Source organism: Acomys russatus, chromosome 26, assembly GCF_903995435.1.
Source record: "Acomys russatus chromosome 26, mAcoRus1.1, whole genome shotgun sequence".
Lineage (NCBI taxonomy): Eukaryota > Metazoa > Chordata > Mammalia > Rodentia > Muridae > Acomys > Acomys russatus.
In genome coordinates, this window is record NC_067162.1 from 36648971 (window position 1) to 36654883 (window position 5913).

The 5913-nt window shown below is 45.0% G+C and overlaps 1 pseudogene; it reads right to left on the reverse strand.

Annotated features, from left to right (window-relative positions):
• Nucleotides 1-261: 261 nt before the first annotated feature.
• Nucleotides 262-583, reverse strand: LOC127209275 (multifunctional methyltransferase subunit TRM112-like protein; annotated as a pseudogene).
• Nucleotides 584-5913: the final 5330 nt, after the last annotated feature.

Sequence of the window (5913 nt, forward strand, 5' to 3'; positions counted from 1 at the left end):
CCCCGCTTCATCCACTTTCCCTCTCTCCCTCTGGATTTTTATTCCTATTTCCTTTGACCCAGGGGTAGAGGCATGTGTGTGGAAGTTTTTTGTTTTTGAACCTTTAATGAAAAAAAAAATACTAGGGAGCTCAAGCACACGGTGGTCAGTGAGTCACTGGGGAGTTAGGGGGATCATCTGGGTCACACATGACATACCTAGTTAACAGACTGTACAACAGATACACATGGTCACAAAATACCAAAGGTGTGGCTAGCAAGGTTACTTCTCAGTCTCCTCATCATTCATCAGCATATTGGGGATCCCGCAGCTGATGGGGAAAAGACGACCAGATTCTGGGCATTGCAACCCCAAGCAACACGTGGTGTATTTTCCTCAGTGGGCTCTTTGGGTCCCTCGACCAGGTTTAAGGTGTCAGCAGCCTGCACAAGCGCCGCCCACTCCACTTTGAGGATCATCCGCGCGCCACGAAGACAGGGTTGAACTCCACGGGGTTGATGAGGACCTCGGTGGCCTGCAGGCGCGCGTGCCCACCCACACCCGGCACATGCAAGCTCAGGAGATTGTGGGTGAGCAGCTTCATGTTGCCACACTCGGCAGTTTTGCTTTATATGTAAACATGTTTTTGTTTTAATCCCAGGTGTGGGATATGGGGGCTGCTCCAGTTTGTCCACAGCTGATTACTGCCTTGTGAGAGGGCAGGTGATGTTTGTCAGCTGTGAACTGCCCCATGTGGGGGCGTGGTCTTTGCCAGTTGGAATAAATACCAGACCCAGAGGGAGACAGGTGTGTGCACGCTTGCACATCTCTCTCTCTCTCTCTCTCTCTCTCTCTCTCTCTCTCTCTCTCTCTCTCTCTCTCTCTCTCTCTCTCTCTCCCTCTCTCTCTCTCTCTCTCGTGTGCGCTTGCACGTCTCTATCTCTCCTCCCCCCCAACTCCTGTGTAAAGAAGGCTATTGGTGCTTCTCCCCTGTTGTTCCTGGTTGCTCTTGATGAAATATGACAAGAAATCAGAGATGTCCTGAAATGAAGATTGGACTGGCCCCCCAAGGAATGATGCCACAAAACAGCTGGAGGTAGCTAAGGAAAGCAATGCCCTTTCCCCCTAACATTTCTGTCCTACCAGATGTTGGGATATTGGAAGGGATTGGGGAGGAATAAGGAGAGAGAGAGAGAGAAGGAACCCAACATAAAAATAGATTTTAAACGTATGCCAATAGGCATGTCCTTCAGATGTACTGGGCTTTCCTTGCTCAGAATCTGTAAGTAAAAATTACTTGGAGATGCATTGTACTTCAGCCTTCTCTTGTATAAGACCCACGTGGGTCTTATCTGGATGCTGGGGGTAGAGCACATGGTTAGGCACCTACTGCCGGAGGTGGTGAAGTCAGAGAAAGTGGACATGGTCAGACAAGTACCACAGGGGCATCTGCCAGTGTGAACAAGTTTTTCATGTAAAAGGCACTTAGACATTAGACCATTCAGCAGGGAGTAGAAGTGTGGGAAAGACACACTGCAAATACAACACCACACACGGCCCCTCTTCAGTTCCCATTAAAGCAGGGACACTGGCCGGATGCTCTGGTACCAGAAATCCAGGTTTGCTGGGGTCAGGGAAAGCGTACAAGTTTCACAATGAATTATTTATATTTCTGTCACCTGAGGACTCCCGGAAAGCAATTGGGTTAATTCATACACTGTGTATTACCAAACAATTCTAAGGTAGAATCTTCTCATAAACTGTGGAGAGTTCTTAATTAGTAATTAGAAAATGATTATACCTTGTAAAAAACACGTTTCCTTGATTATATTGATGTGACTATGCAATTACATTTCAAATTAGTTTGAACAACGTTTAATGCAAGAATTCTCATTCTGGTCCAACCTGCAGGACAATTTGGGTGGGATCAGGTTGGGGGGGTCAGCTCAGCAGGATCATACGGTGCCTGATCTTGGCAAGGTTTATTACTGTTTTGGGGGGTTCTTTGCAATACGTGGGACGTTGATGAGGGCTTAACTTCGTTACGTAGTCTCAACATTGTACCCAGCTTTCGTACAATTCCTGAGTCAAGAGCTTTCATTTTTACTGAGAGCTGGTAGGTTTCATATGTTTTGTTGTGGCTATTAACATTATTATGTATATGGGCATCTTGTTTGCATGTATGTCTGCATTATGTGTATGTGTTTTTGAAGGTCAGGAGAGAGTGTCGGATCCTCTGGGACTGGAGTTACAAATATTTGTGAGCCACTGCGTGAGTCCTGGGAACTGAGTCGTGGTCCTCTGCAAGAGTGGTCAAATTCTCTTAGCTACTGAACTATATCTCCAGTTCCAGCCTTTATATCTTCATATCATTTTATTAAATATAATTTAATACTACCATAGTACATTTGTATTTCAATATTATTATATGTGATATTGAATAATAGTCCTATTTCAGGCAGCTTACAACTGCCTGTGGCTCCAGGAAGTCTCTGGTTCTCTGTGGGTACACATACCCACACAAATAAAAATAAATCTTTTAAGTAAACAAGCATATTGTAGGATACATTTATGCTGGTTAGACCAAGAAGGAAAATTGATGATGATGATGATGATGATGATGATGATGATGATATAATAATAATAATAATAATAATAATAATAATAATAATAAACAGTTCCAAGACATAGCAATCCAAGTGAATACAGTTATGGAGAGTTGATAAAGAACAGGGCTTTGTTGTGTCCAGTAGTGATACTTTGTGTGTGTGTAGTCTAGACAGGGTCTCACTACACAGCCCAGCTTGGCCTGGAAAGCACAAACCCCTGCCTCAGCAGAAGTGCTGGGAATGTAGGCAAGTGGCACTGTACTTAACTTCCAAACATTGATGCTTTTGAGAATGAAAAAGGATGCAAACCAGATGGGGGACTTTAAGTTAATTTAAGTGAGCTTAAGCAGTGCTGGACGACAAAACGGGATAAGAGGTAAGCTCGTCTGTGGATCTCTCCATTGAAAGGAAGAGTATTTCTCAGTACCCCCAAGAGCAAGTTCTTAGCACAAAGGAGGTTTATTTGCCCCAGAGGAACAGAGAGCGGGGAAAGAGACAAAGACAGGAGATAGAGGATGAGGGAGAAGGGGAAGAGAGCAAGACAGAGGGGGAGAGGTATTTGTCCTAGAGGAGGACAGAGGCCTGCCTCTGACAGAGAGGAGACAGAGGCCTGCCTCTGACAGAGAGGAAACGGAGGCCTGCCTCTGACAGAGAGGAGACAGAAGGAGACAAACACCCATAAGAAAATGTAATGTTTGTAAAGGTACAAGGAGAAACCCCGTGTTAGGATGAGGTGTTTAATTTTAATCGGACATGTTAATTATAGGTGAGCCAAAGGGGGCTTTTGATTGCTGGACTTCAATACTTTGATAGCTGGACCTTGGTAGTCAGCCTCAGGAGGAGGAAGTGGCCAAATAAGGGATTAGATGTTGGTGGCAAGCTTTAGGAATGTAGCCTAGCCGTTTTTAGCAAGGCAGAGGGCATGGGGACAGGGGCAAGCCTGCCAGAGCCGTGCTCGGCGTGCTGCAGCTGACCAGAGTCCCTTCGTGTGTGATACTCGAGTTGTGTGGCAGAGGCTTCACCTACGCTCCCGGGAACAAGCACCGTCTACACTTTGCTTGTGTGTGCTTCCTGGCACTTGAATGGTTCCTCTGGACCAGGATCCTCAGAGGATGGACATCCCAGATTCATAAGACTCAGCTCTAGATCAGAAAGGCCATGTGAAAACTGTATGGCAGAGGGACCGAAAGTCAACAGCGGGGAGTGGATGACCCTCAAGGCTGCATTTCTTCAGGGTTAGACCTATTCCTGTCTCAGCCACTGACGTGGATGCCTTGGCTGACACAAATATGCCAGAGTGGGCTTTGACTTAGTTTGATTTATATCGTGTATATTTGTCATTTTCATTAGTGTGTATTCATTGAACACAGTACTGGCTTCTATAAGGACATTTTCATATACATATATAATTTACTTTAAGTGTAGTTTATCCATCATGTCTCCTCCCTCCCTCTGTCCTTCCTTCCTTGTACTTATTTATTTATTTGTTTATTTACTTTTGACGCTATGTGGGGCTATCAGGAAAGTGCTTTTAGTTGTAAAAGGCCCAAAATACTTTCCCCAAACCTGTTCTGTGCCAACTTATTTAAGTGTCATCCACCATAGTAGCTGTATGCAACTCTTTTTTTTTATTATTTTCTTTTATTAATTCATTCACATTGCATCTCAATTGTTATCCCATCCCTTCTATCCTCCCACTCCTCCCTCCCTCCTGCTTTCACCCTATTCTCCTCCCCTATGACTGTGACTGAAGGGGACCTCCTCCCCCTGTATATGATCCTAGGGTATCAAGTCCCTTCTTGGTAGCCTGCTATCCTCCCCTGAGTGCCAACAAGCCTCCCCATCAAGGGGACGTGGTCAACTATGGGGCACCAGAGTTCATGTGAAAGTCAGTCCTCACTCTTCACTCAACTGTGGAGAATGTCCTGTCCATTGGCTAGATCTGGGTAGGGGTTCAATGTTTACTGCATGTATTGTCCTTGGTTGGTGCCATAGTTTGAGCAGAACCCCTGGGCCCAGATCTGCCCATCATAATGTTCTTCTTATAGGTTTCTAGGACCCTCTGTATCCTTCTATTTCCCCATTCTCCCATACTTCTCCCATCTAGAGTCCCAATAGGATGTCCTCACATCCATCCCACTTTCCTGGTAGGTGAAGACGTTCATGGGACATGCCCCTTGGGCTAGTGTCCAGTTGTAAGTGAGTGTATACCATTTCGATAAAATGACACAAAATGATAAAGCCTGTTCCTCAAGTGTTGTCCCCTCTGCGAAGACCTCAGTGGTTACACATATACCCAATGGACGTCTTACTAAACAACACGTTATATGCAGACCATCTCCATCAGTTTAGAGATTCTACAACACACTACTAATTTAGACAAATCACATATCTTTAAGCAAAAAGAGAAAAGAAAAATTCACAATTAGTCATCTTCTTCCACAAATATTCCCTCTTTACTAGCAGGCATGTCCAGCCTGTGGCCTTGGAGGCCATGACTTGTGACCCAGGAGAAGATCTTAAGCTCACTGAAAACGTCATGAGACTTCCTGTATGTGATTTCTTAAAAATAACTCTATCATGTACAGACTTTGTAGATGACAGTGTCATGTCTCAAAGCTAAGAGGTTGGACATATTTAGACCATGACACACTGTCGAAAGCTTGTGAAATGCCTTCATGTGCTTATTGACTAGAGAGAGAGAGAAAGAGAGAGAGAGAGAGAGAGAGAGAGAGAGAGAGAGAGAGAGAGAGAGAGAGAGAGAGAAAGCATGCAATGTTGTGTGTGTGTGTGTGTGTGTGTGTGTGGTGTAGGGTTAGCCAACTTTGTGAGTCTGGCCTCCCCTCTACTGTGGAATCCTGGGATCAAGCTCAGGTTCTCAGGTTGTGCAGCAAGTTAAGTGGCTTTACCTGCCGAGCCTCCTCACCAGCCAATTCACTAGGTTTTAATCAGATTTCTACTATGTGCCCGATACAACAATGAAGGAAGTAGAAAAAAAGATGTGCTGTGAAGTTATTCCTTCAGAGAACGAATAGATTCTTAAAAGCCAAACAGAAAGTCTTTACAGTCAGCCAGCAGCTGCACGGGGAACTCACTCAAGTCATGCAGCCCTGAGCCTTGCTGTTCTTGGCTTTTTAAGCACAAAAGCCACATCCTGGGTTGACACACTTCAGTTAACAAGAACAGCTAGCAAGAAATGGAACTACGGGAGCCAAAAAACAAGGTTAGCACACTTTGGAACTTTCCCAGCCGTATCGCAGGACTGTTGACTCAGCCTTGGTTCCTGTTTTGGCAGGTGACTATACGCCTTTGTTCCTATTTGGGC